At 42.1% G+C, this 12,593-nt stretch overlaps 1 protein-coding gene across 5 annotated transcripts in view; it reads left to right on the forward strand.

Annotated features, from left to right (window-relative positions):
* The window catches only part of LOC128887652 (teneurin-a), a 766,007-nt gene that overhangs the window by 619,873 nt on the left and 133,541 nt on the right, over positions 1-12,593 (forward strand). The window lies entirely within an intron of this gene.

Here is a 12,593-nt window from a genome sequence, read left to right on the forward strand (position 1 = left end):
AACACGTTTTCGCGTCTTACGCTGCCGTACGGTGCAACCAGTCTTACGGAAAACATCTTCGTATACCATGAATATATAACCGCGGCCAGCTCCTCCGTAGCGAAAGGGTTAACGTAAAAGAAATGACATTACTTTTTGGCCCCCCTAATAATATTATTAGGAATGTGAATAATAGTTTAATAAAATACTGATTTTTTCAATAATTATTGCTTGTCTCCATACTTTATAGTTTTTATTCCGTTTTCTGTGGTAAAAGTATTTTATTCTCGCTGGAGCTTCTACGTTCTCCTCGTTGGACATTTCCAATGAATTGCCAGGGTAGTACATAGATTCATTTATACTTCATTAAGTGTCGTTACCAGATAATACCTGCCAATTGCAGAGACGTCAACTCCAGCAGAACGCTTATTGCCAGAAGCAAGTAATAGTATTGTCTATAATCACAATCGAGGTATATCAGATCGTCAGAGTATAAATAAACTTCAGACCGTTTTTGTTTTCATGAGAGTAGAAGGCGAGAAAAGATGCTCCATCGGAGAGAGTCCAGGACCGAACACAATTAAAACAAGAATGAACGCAGCAGGGATGTAATATTCAAATAACCAGGTATTCCAGCTGTATTTGCAAAACATTCGAGATATTCTGTTGGTAATATTCGGATTCAGAAAAATTCGTCAAGTAATTCCAGATCCGCGATGCACGCGCACGTGGCACCGACAATGAGCCGCACAGTTTCCCTCTCAGCTCGGGTGCGCGCATTCCTGGCGCGCGCGTGCATAATGCACGCTGGAAACCCTTCCAAAGAATATATATCCGCGGTACGAAGGGCCGAAATGTATTCACCCAATTATCTCCGCATCGGCGTGCCGAACCCCCTCCCTTAGTCGAGCTCGGTTAAACCGACTGCTTTCCTCCTCGCTCCTCCGTGCCCTTCATCCTCCTCCTTCCTGGACGGCCCTTTCCCTTCAGCCCAGCGCGGCGCATTTGCATGGAATGCATTCATATGAAATCGACCATTCTTCCAGAGACTTCTCCGTCCGCTCGTGTATCCCTTCCCGTCGCACGACTCTCGTTTTCGTGGCGCGCACCCTCGAGCTGCTACGGTAAATCCCGACGAGGACACTCGAGATGCAGTATTCGTCGTAGAAAATTGGTTCCGGTAATGACGACCTATCTCCTGGCTTGGCATGCCAGGTATTACGGAGCCCTACACGAAAAGGAGCCCCGCGAGATTCTGTAAGGGTTACTACGAAATTTAAGGTTCGGGTGGGGGGGTGCTACCGTCGTCTCTGGGCTACGTGAAAGTAGTGCAGGAGACGATCGTTAATCGATTATTATATAAATTTTATTGGGTTGTTCGGAAAGTAATTTCGTATTTTGTCCACCAGAATGATTAATCGTACTTTTAATCAGCCACTTTCACCCTAAACTCTCTCAATCATTACTCGATTACGGATGTAGATGTATTTATGGCAAATGTGGGAGAACGTGACAAACTTTCGTTTAAATTTCAATTCTTCATCGGTGTCTATGCAAATATAAATTTGAGTAAGCAAATAATCACTACATATTTTGACAATTTTAGTTGATTCAGTGTAATTGTTTAGCTCATACGTTCCATCGTTATTTGTTCTAGTCTGTACAGGTTTCTTTTTGTATAGAAAAACATTTACATTAAACGACGATGTCAACAATCGCTTAGATCAATTTTTGTTGAACTTTAACGAACGTGGAATTATGCTACCACCAGAAAGATATCCAAAGATACTGGACCCAAATGGTCGATATATAATTCAATATAATACTTTTACGTTAAATGAAAACGTTTTTTCTTGCGTGAAGAATGAAACAAATATATAAATATGGTATACCTCTTTTGTTTTTTCATGCGAGGAGGTACAGAGTAGGTATAGATAAGGAAATTAAAGGTTGAAATGTGGCTGGTGCGTTTTTGAAACCAAAGGGCATCCGTTTAAAACGGAAAATTCCAAACGGTGTTGTGAATGCTGTTTTATCTCGGTCTTCTTCTCGTACGCCAATTTGCCAGTAGCCAAATTGTAAATCCAGGGTTGTCATAAGATGTAAATGTGGGGAATTTCATATGAGATGTGAAATCTGGGCTCTCGTTATGTTTTCCCGTATTTGTCGTTCATGTTCGAGCAAATACACGATGTCAGGTATCCATCGGAAACTCTCGTTCGCCCACGAGCGTCAAACGTGAAAAAAATACACCGTCGCGAAAACGGTGTACGCTCGATTCGAGTGCGCGCGCGCCATTCAGAAATGCAAACGCTATTGTCACGAGAGATTTAATAGGTTACACCAGTGTTTCTCAAACTGTGGTCTCAAAGCAAAACAAAAGTTTTACAACACAATTTTAGGCAAACTGTGCAATTTTAACCACGTTTAGTTCCCTCCAATATAAAAACTTGGTTCACGAACACCACAAAACCTATGCAATTAATTATAATATGACTGCCTTCTGTACCTGAAACAAAAAAAAAAACAGTACAATGCATCGATTTAGGTAGAAGGATTGTTGCATTGCAGAGAGATGTTATACTCGTGGTTCTGCTTCGTAATACCTTAAACAATTTACAATATCCCCGGATATCACAATAATTTCGGCCAGCAAAGTTCGTTGCATTCATACGTGCCGATCAAAATCATCGGCTGCACCGCCAACAGACGAAGCAATCGACGGTTGTTTCAAAGGGTTAAAGACCGCTCAAGTACGCGCGTCTCCATGAATTCGCAATACGATCCGACGTGCAAAGTGCTGTAAACTACCATTACTCGAAACTCGTGCGAAATCAATAGCCTCTTATGAGCGTTGAGCGGCTGACGCTTATAGTCAACGCTTCTATCGCAAGAGCTTTTACCCAATAATCTCGATACCACTGTACTTCGCGATTACTTTCCCGATTAACGTCCCTCCGAACAAGTTCTTTGGAACGATAGTCTTACAGAGCGGAAGAATCTTTCTCGACTTCACTGTTCGCATTTTGGTTTGCCATATTAGATCCGCTATTTCGAATGTTCGAATTCTGAATTCAGATTTGGTATCTGCGACCCCCAAAAAAGCCCGAATATTAAGTTTCATTGAAATCGTTCCAAAGGAACAATATATGATTCTGTGTCTCGTCTAAGGAACTCAGACGAGTTTTCCATCCAGAAAATACTACAATGTATACTACTATTTATCGGAATTTGAGGGATGTTCCTTCCAAAAAGTGCACTCCTATGTTTACTATTATTCCTCGGAACTGCGTGTACATTTGCAGGAATTTACGTAGACCACAGGATCAATCAATCGTTTATTCAGCGCCGTGTCTGATCAGTGACGGCATAATCTACTTAAAACTTCGAGCATTCTAAGATCAGTGCGCCCTTTGCTTGAGAAAAATTTTAAAGGATCCTCTAGTAGAAAACTTCACTAAGGCTCTGATAACAATTCTCCCGACTTCGCGAAAAATCGTTATGCGTCTGATAATGACTTTCTATGTTTATCGAACCATGATATTTTCGAATCGTTCTTGCATGAATCTGTGGTATTATTATCAGCTCGCAGCGCGTGTCGTCGACATGTAGCACTCGACGCAGCGTCGTGAGAGTCGATAAAAATAACTGTACTTCCCACTTGTCCGTTTTCCTTTTATGCAACGCTAATGACGCCACTAAGCGAGCCTCCAGCTTGCGTGCAACTGCGCGACTGGATCACTCCGCGTGGGTCGGGGCCTTTAAGGAAATTAGTTTGAAATTAAATTAAAAAACTTAGGGGAAGATTGGAAGCTGGACAATATCCATGCATACAGAACGGTTTAAGGAAATTAGTTTAAAATTGAATTAAGAGAATAAAGGGAGGGAAAGGGAGGATTTAAAAGACGCGAGCCAGGACCACGCGGGAAATCGTTGGGCTGTTCTTCATTGTCCTCGCTATCGCGCTCTTCCATCTGACAGAAAAACTCGCAATAACGGAACACAATGTTTCTCTAAACGGTCTCTAGACGGTGATATCTGTCCCCGAAAAGGTTGCATTGTATTTAATATGCTGTATTTAATAATATAACCAAAATCATCAAGAGCTGATGAGTAATAATGCAGTTTAAATAGAAGTTATTTCATACTTTTCACTGGATTTTGTCATACTTTTTAAGCAACTAATTAAAATTATTTCATCATTTTTAGTGCAGTTTTAATATCTCTCGAAGTCAGTTGTATTTCTTTTTTACAAAAATTATTTTATCAGTGGTCGTGTCTATACAAAACGACCAGGGAATTTTAGTGATGTATAATAAATGAATAAAAAAGGTTGTACGATGAAAAAATACTCACATAGTATGAAAAAATACTCACTTACAACAATGTTAATCTGTTTCAAACAAGCACAAAATTAAAGTAACAACTCCAAAAACCTTGTTCTTTCTTTGAAAAGTAAAGAACGCAAGTTTTATTTGTAATTTAAATATTTCACGATTTGTTCATTAAGATACGTTAAAACAAAAGAATGTTGAAAAAATTTAACGATCCCCGGAAGTATAAAACCTAAAATATTCTACGCTCCTAACATTGCTTTCTTCCTTCTTTTAATTCCGCCATTTTCGCGTTGTACTAGTTAAAGGAAGCGCCGCTGTTATATAAAGGATGCAAATGCTTTCTTCTACCTTTTCGCTCCGCCATGTTCACTTATTAAGAATTAAAAGCATCTCGAGCGTTACATGAGGGATGCAAATTTCGCGAGCGCGTAGAGAACATTAGATGAAGTTGTCGAAATGAGGGAATGAGAAATAGTGAGGGTCCAAATTTACATACGTATTTCTCAGTCGAATTTTTTTTATCGTTCTTAGGAATATCTTTATATTTATATATATATTTTTTTCATATCAATTTATACATTTTTATAGTTTTTATATAATTTAATCAACTCTCTTTTATAAATTCCTTTATCATATTTTTCATAGTATTTTTTCGACCGCGTGGACGTTTCACAAATTTTCCTTTATTAGATTTTTCCGTGTTTCCATCTTGTTCATCGGAAATAGATAAAAATAATAAAAAAAAAAAAACATTGACCTTGAAATGCAATATAAAATTCAATTTTGCAGCAGAACAAATCTCCACCAATCTAGATGCATAAATTCATCCTCGAATATCGTGACAAATATTCTTTTTTTCGCAATAACGTACAGCGCAAACCGAACACCAACGCAACATCAGCTAATGCTGTTTCCTGGTCCTGTAAACCAGAAGGCATCGATCTCTCGAGTCGTAATTCATCATAGGGTTATTGAACGGTTACAATTCATCCAACAGCGTGGTATTACAGGACGACGTCGCGCATACATCCAAGGATCAGTTTACCCAAATCCAGGAATCAACGATCACAGACGTGAACGTAACGCCCGTATCGATTCCCTCGGTCAAGTACACTAATTCCCACTTCTAAGAAACTGGACCCGATCTCCACGTAACACAATCACCTTCTAACCATTTCGAATTATACGTAATCATGAGATTTTCAAAAGTGACTCGAATACATTTCGAAATATTTCATTGTATTCTTATGGGAGTTCTATTAATGAATTGGCGAGATTCCTCCGATTGTTTTGATTTTTGGATATGTATTAAAGGACCGAAAAATAAGACATACGCATTTTTTTTATATTTGCTCATTTTCATATTTAGGGGATGAAACGATGGCCAAAAGTCTCAGCTGAAATTTTTTTTTTATAAAATTTAGGGCCAGATTCTATATGCAGATAGAAAACCATAAAACTGTTTTTTAAAAGTTTTCTTCTATCTATGATAGTTTCGGAGATAGCCTATTGCAGTTGAAACTTTTAGGGGGTCGTTTCACCCCCTAAATATGAAAACGGGCCAATATAAAAAAATACGTATATCTTATTTTTCGGTCCTTTAAAACACATCCAAAAATCAAAATAATCGGAGGCAGACTCCTAAAATGCTTTCCTTGTAGAAGAGTGAGCCCAATCACTGACCTATTCGGACTATGGTTAGTAATACGCAATAGTATATACCATCATTGTGCATAGTTTCACAGTTTTGGGAAGCTTGCAACTATGTGTAGTCGAAAATAGGCCGAATGTGGCCGTGTTTGTGCTCATTTTCATCAAGAAAACCTCCCCTAGTAACAGATACACTCATGAAGATTAATAAACAAATGACAACATTTTCACTCAATTCAAGCATTGATATACCCTGCCGAGACATTAAAGTATCATCCTTGGACATTTAGAGGTCCAAACTTCATCTACGCGGTGTAAAATAGTTTCCAGCAAAGCGTGTCGTTCCCATCCCTTAACCATGTACCGAAAACATCCCCGCAACCTGCTCGTCTCTTCAAAGCTCTCGGAAAAAAGCCCCACACAACAATTCCGTTGCAAAAGCGACGATGGGTCGAAATTTCTGGCAGGGCAACTAATCAACTTCGGAAAGTTAGAAAATTCAGAAACGAAGCCATCGCGAAAGCGAGCTCGCGGCTCGCTATTCCGACAACTGTACAAATTTCGCTCGGCAAACGTTCCTCACAAAGGGCGAGTTAACTCGCGCTCAGCCGGACGAGGGGTTAAAATCACAAACGCCACGGGCGGTCGGGTCGTTTCTCATAAAACGACCAGAAATTTCGCACAATGCCCGCAGCGTGGAGTCGACGACGGCCGTCTGGAGCGAACGCAAGAAACGCGTCATCATCAAAGCGTTGGTGGGACGCTTATCGTCTCCGAACGGCTATCGTTCTCGATCTATCTCGCTCAAAGAACTCGTGACTCGATAAAACTGGCCCGTTTCGCTGCCGTCTTGCCCTTACCCTGTACGCAGGGTAGGGTCGTTAGCACGCCGCACGGGCAGGCAAACCGTACAAGGAAATCATATTCTCCAAATTAGACAGTTTAGAGTTTAGAGAGTCTCCTCCAACAAAATTCTTCGATAGCTGTCGATGCCCTGCAAAGTGTCTCGAGTGTAAGGATTCAATTGCAAAGAGCAAAAACACAAAGAAATAAATTCAGCAAGTTGGACGGTTTAGAGTTTAGAAAGTCTTCTTCAACGAAATCCTCTCCTAGACTACCACACGGTAACTTCCAATGCGTCTCGAGTGCAATGATTCAATTGCAAAGGGTCTTAAGCTCCCCCTTAAATTTTAGAATTAATACAAATATGCCATTAGCCCCAGACTTGCGAGCACGTTCCCAGCACGTCTCCTCGCGAGGTGCGATGCAAATTTCAGGCCGATCGGTGCGCAAACAGGAAAGTAGGAAGGAGCTCGCGCGGTCCTGCGCGTCCACTCGTCCCAGAAGGCCGAGAAGTGCCTATCGAGCAGATAAGGGGAACAAATGAGTGCTTATGGCAAGGACGTAGTGGGTTGGGCAGCGGAACGACGATATCTTCATCGTCGCGGGGCCGCTGGTAGTCGTGGCGCGTCTCAAAGCGGCCAGGACTAAAGGACTAAGGAGATGCGCGGCGATAACAGTGCGGCGGTGGTATGGGGGAGGAAAGAGAGAGAGATTCAAAGACGTCCGACGTGCCGTGAAGGCAGACGACCGTAAGAAGCTAGCTGGCTGAAAGAAAGGAGGAAGGAAGGAGGAAGGAAGGAAGGAAGGAAGAATCTAAGCCATGCTTGGAACAGCAGGGGCCGACGTTTTCTGTTTAAGCGACATCAAAGGCCCTGTCGCGAATTTTCCTTCCGCCCCACCTATGCTCCTCTGCAGCTCCCACCAGGGACGCTTTCGAGTCGCGACTGAAGAGTGCTTCGCGTAGTTGCGTGCACGCGTATATAGGGTGCCCGCTGCCGGAAAATATCGCGAAACTGGGGTTGAAAAGAAAGAAAGTGGTTTGCAGGAGTGCGTTGAATTATTGGGTTGATGCGTGTGGGATATCGAGGTATCGGATCTGAGGCTTTCGTAACTTCAGGTTCGCGACAGGGTGGTGGCGGTATTTGAGGCTCTCGTTCGAGTTCTTCGAGCTGGTAGAGTTTCGAGCTTCGTATTAATGAATCCTCGAATTTGTAGAAATTATTACAATATAGTGAGGTGAGATCTACGATATGTAGATCTATAGTATAAATTTGTTCTTTTGATGACCAACGGGTTGATTTCCAAATATCCTCTTCATCTTTAGCAGAATATCTGTAGCAGAGAAATTTAGGTGCATCCCTTCCTCGCCTTAACCCTTTGAGTGCTAGAGAAAATTTTTATAGATATGCGAGAAATGCTAGACAAATTTAAGCAAAAGTGCACGATTGTAAACAAAAATGTATATTTCGGTCAATTTTATTTGAAGGTTCATGACATTTTTACACGATAATAAAAACAACCGTTATACATTATATTACACCCATTACGGTATACGAAATAAAATTGAAATGCACAAATAAGTCTATGTCTTTATTTTCGTAAAGCAAAATTGATTTTTTAATGAGTTATAGCACTTACAGCTTCGTGCAGCGATATATCGCTCTTGGCACTCAAAGGGTTAAAATAGTGCACTTGATCTGATCGAATGAAGCATTTAAGAGTACCCTAGGGTGAAACACAATAGTTTTGTTGCTTTGATAAGTAACAAATTCACTTTCAATAATGCTATCGCGATACCAAAAATACAACAGACACTGCGAGAGAGTCTTTAAACTCCTTCAGTGAAATAGTCCCTTGATATAATTCCATGAAGCTTCAAGCTACAAGGAATACTCCTAGGCTCGAACACCATAATTCTGTCAACCAATAAATCCACATCTAACAATCTTCTCTATCAAGGAATCTCTATCGAGCCTATCTTCAACATTTCGAACGTGCAATCCTTCCAGTGGAACCCGCCGAACCGTTAAGGACACCCTGTACAGGAACCACTGCGTTGCAATCCGGGGAGTTCTCGAGTTCCTAGGCGGCCGTGGCGAAGAATGGCGCGAGTCGCAGCGGGGGTCGTCGCCGCTAAAAGGGTAAACGTTGTAGGCTGCCGTGGCAGATTTCGGATAAAACAACTTCTCCGTCCATCTATCCCTCAGTCCCTTCTTCGTGGGTCTCTGGACTGTGTTCGCCCGATGGATATGCGTGCGAGGGCTCGTGGATTGTTCGCCAGTATCAACGACCAGCAGGATGTACCGAAGGGGATAATTAAACTTCCCAGGGAAACGCTCTCACGAGCCGCGCGCACCACTCTCGCTGGAATAGCTTCGAGAGTCAATAGTATCTCTATAACCCTCGTCGCGTCTGTAAAGATGCCTAATGGGGGGAGGAAGGGGTAGTGGTAGGGAAGTTCAGCGATCCAGAATCGGGCGCCCTCGGAAATTACGTACGAGTATTTAATTATAAATTCGAGATGGCCTCGACAGAATCCGCGGTCGCGTTCGAGCGTGCTGTGCTCGGTCGCAAAGGACGCTTTCGACGCGATTAAATCGACGACCACCCGACGACGCTGCTCTTTGACGGGCCAGGAATCGTCGAAACGCCAGTTTTACGAGTCCGCGAGCGGGAACATTTAATTAACGGCGTTAAAGTTGCGTCGGTGTATAGTTCGCAGGAAATCTGCTCGAATTTCCCTGCAGCGTGGAGTTGCGGGAGACATTCGGAATGAGGATGTTTGCGAGGAGTGCCTGGCTATTTTCACGAGTCGTAATCTGGCAAGCAACGCGTTCGATGGGAAGTTAAAATATCAGAAACTGTTTTTGCTTTCTTGTCCTCGATAATCGCAAAGGGAGATTATAGATTAGACAAGAGAACAAGAGAAATGTTGCCTCAACGACCACTGTATCTATTAGCCATTGTGAAGTAGCGATTCAATAGACATCCATGTCCTTCAAAATTAATCTGCCTTTTCCTATCCCATACAGAGATCACGACAAATACACGTTCCGCGAATTCGAGATCTCGAACCAGCCTCAGACGCTCAGACCTTCTCTAAGGATAAATAACCCCGCCCTAAACGTAACGTACACCTCGCAAACTTATGAATCAGTCCAAGAGGATTTGCAATCGCAGCGAGAGTCAAAGCCCTGGTAGTTCGACGGCCGTGTTAATCTTTCTATTCCGAGCTTGAATGAAACCGTGATTCATCGACGGTGAGCGAACGTGGGAATAAATCACGAGTCTACCAGGTCCGCAGATATTCTTGGAAGTCGGTGTACGTACTCCGCGAACTGCGTAGACTCCAAACTATTCGAGCCACGCCAAGTGAAAACGGGGATGCAATGTAAGCAAGCAGACGACGCGTAAACAACGATGCTCGCTATATAGCGTCCTGGACGAGTGATTTTCAGAGACGGGTATAAACCGTCGTTTCTTCGAGAAACCGTTCTTCCGTCTCGTGTTTCGCCTTTAAACATCAAAAGAGCGCCGTTTAATTACTGCATCGTGAAATGATATCTTGCTTGAGAGAGAATGGATAACGGGAGCGACAACAGCGAAGCCCCGTGACGATCGCTACGGCAAATATTAACGCGATAACCGAAGTACGTTAATTGTTAGCACTGTGCACTTAATAATGTCGTTTAACAGTTATTGTACGGTGAGCGTCGATATCTCGAACGATTCCGTTACAGCATCGTTCGACGCGATTCGAAACGAAGCCAGACGTTCCTGGCTGATTGAATTTCGTTCCAACAATGTCGACCGTGAGATGTAAGAATAATTGTTCGTAATACGTTAACTGTTCGATGCTATTATGTTTCTTCGATTGATGTATGAGAAATTTATGGTATTCGGTTGAGGGGAATGGAGAACGATGCTGTTCGAGCTCTTTTAGGTGTTCCTTTTAGTCCTGTATTGAAGTTGGGGTTGGATTTTATGTTTCGAATAAGAGATTCATGGTTTTATGATTTTTATTTTCATTCACGTGTTAGCTGAATTAACCTTGTAGCGTTAGATTTCATTCGTAATTGAAATATGTAGACTTCGAGCTAACTGATTTCCAGATTATGATCTAGTCACAAGATCTTAAAATTTCGAAATGTTATATTAAACTACGTACTATTATAGACCATCCATGACAATCATCCACTCGACTAAAGTCTCAATATAAGAATAGACTAGATGTAATCAAACTAAAATTAAAATTGTAGTTCTTTATCGCTAACCCGATTCTTTTTTTCTGTTTCAGGTAAGGGATGAAGACTTACATAGACGTATCAAAGAATAATTTCCAAAGTGACCGCTCATCGCAGGTACCCATTATAGTCAGCATTGAACAGGAAGCATTAAATCCACAACGTTTCGATTTTACAATTTAAAACTTTACCATAACACAAATGTTCTTTGTCAGCTTGTCGTTCCCCCCAAAATGACAATCTTTCCCTAAGCGTTTCTCTAGCGAACGCGCCAGCCACTAAGGTGGCAGAAACCAAAAGTACGCTATTCCGCAGCTTCGTTTCCAACCCGTGCTAGAGCGGTTCGAATCTCGTCGGCGCGATCTTTGACCCTAAATCGTGAATACAAGGGTTTTGTGGCCACAATTCACCGGCACATTTTAGCTTTCCCACATACAGAGGCCCTGTGATGCTAAGGAGGATCTACGGAGTCGAAAAGACTGTTGATACTTCAGAATATTCTCAGATCAATGCACTTTCGACACATGCATAAAATAATTGTATTAAATAATTATTATCGTAAAAAAGAATTCTCAACAATTAGCATTTCTTCTGCTCGAATTCTGGGGTTCACGCCCACTCGAATGAAAGTTGGGGGTGGATGCCGTCGTTACACGTGCACCAGCTTATGCGAGTACGTGTCCGCGTCTATAGACCGTGTTTCGAAAACTCCTCGGCCGCGATTGTGCTCGCTGGTGAATTAATTCGTTTGCACAAAGCGTTGCGCGCGTTTAACAAGAACCGCACTCCGTTTCCCGCCGTGAAACGGAGTACGCGTAAATGATTAAGGCACTCTGATGGAGTTTCAGCGAGCGAGTTGCCAGCACTCGAAATTAGCCTCGCCTAGAAGTTTTCGGACTTCCCTTTATTCTTCCCTGGAAGTAACGATCGCTTCTTGGTGGTACACTGACCGAGGGGTGGTTTTTCTGCAATTCCTTTCGGGACTCTTTGCGATCGAAGATGTAGTTTCTTCGACTTTTTGTGGATTTTATTTTATGGTTTGAGGAAAAGGTTATTTGACAAGTGGGATTAAACTGGAAACTTTAATTGTTTACATAGAGAGCAGAGGTCCTCAAGATTGTTGCACTTGAGGGTCTCTTGGAAGTAAACATTTAGAAAAAATAATAGAATGATTTGTGTTGAGTCACAGGGAGGGTTATTTGATTTTTAGTAGTAGATCATCCTATCTACTATCTACTCTATATTCGGCTTACTCAAGTAGGGATTCATTAGTTTCGAGGAATTCGTGTTGCAGTTTGATTAAAAAAATGATAAATCGACTCCGCGTGGCCACTAAGGGATTACCCCGGTATACTTTCAATTGAGTTTGGTCTAATTATAGTAATCTGACGTTCGGATCAGGACATTCAGTGGTCAGTCGAGGAATGCATATATGGGAGTTAGCGGTGGATCGGGAACTTGCGGGAAAGCGATCGGTTGAACAGCCCTCTGGTGGCTTCAGGACATACATGACTTACTACCGCATGTATAACGATCATAA

The sequence above is a fragment of the Hylaeus anthracinus genome, unplaced genomic scaffold (genome assembly GCF_026225885.1).
Source record: "Hylaeus anthracinus isolate JK02 unplaced genomic scaffold, UHH_iyHylAnth1.0_haploid 0, whole genome shotgun sequence".
NCBI lineage: Eukaryota > Metazoa > Arthropoda > Insecta > Hymenoptera > Colletidae > Hylaeus > Hylaeus anthracinus.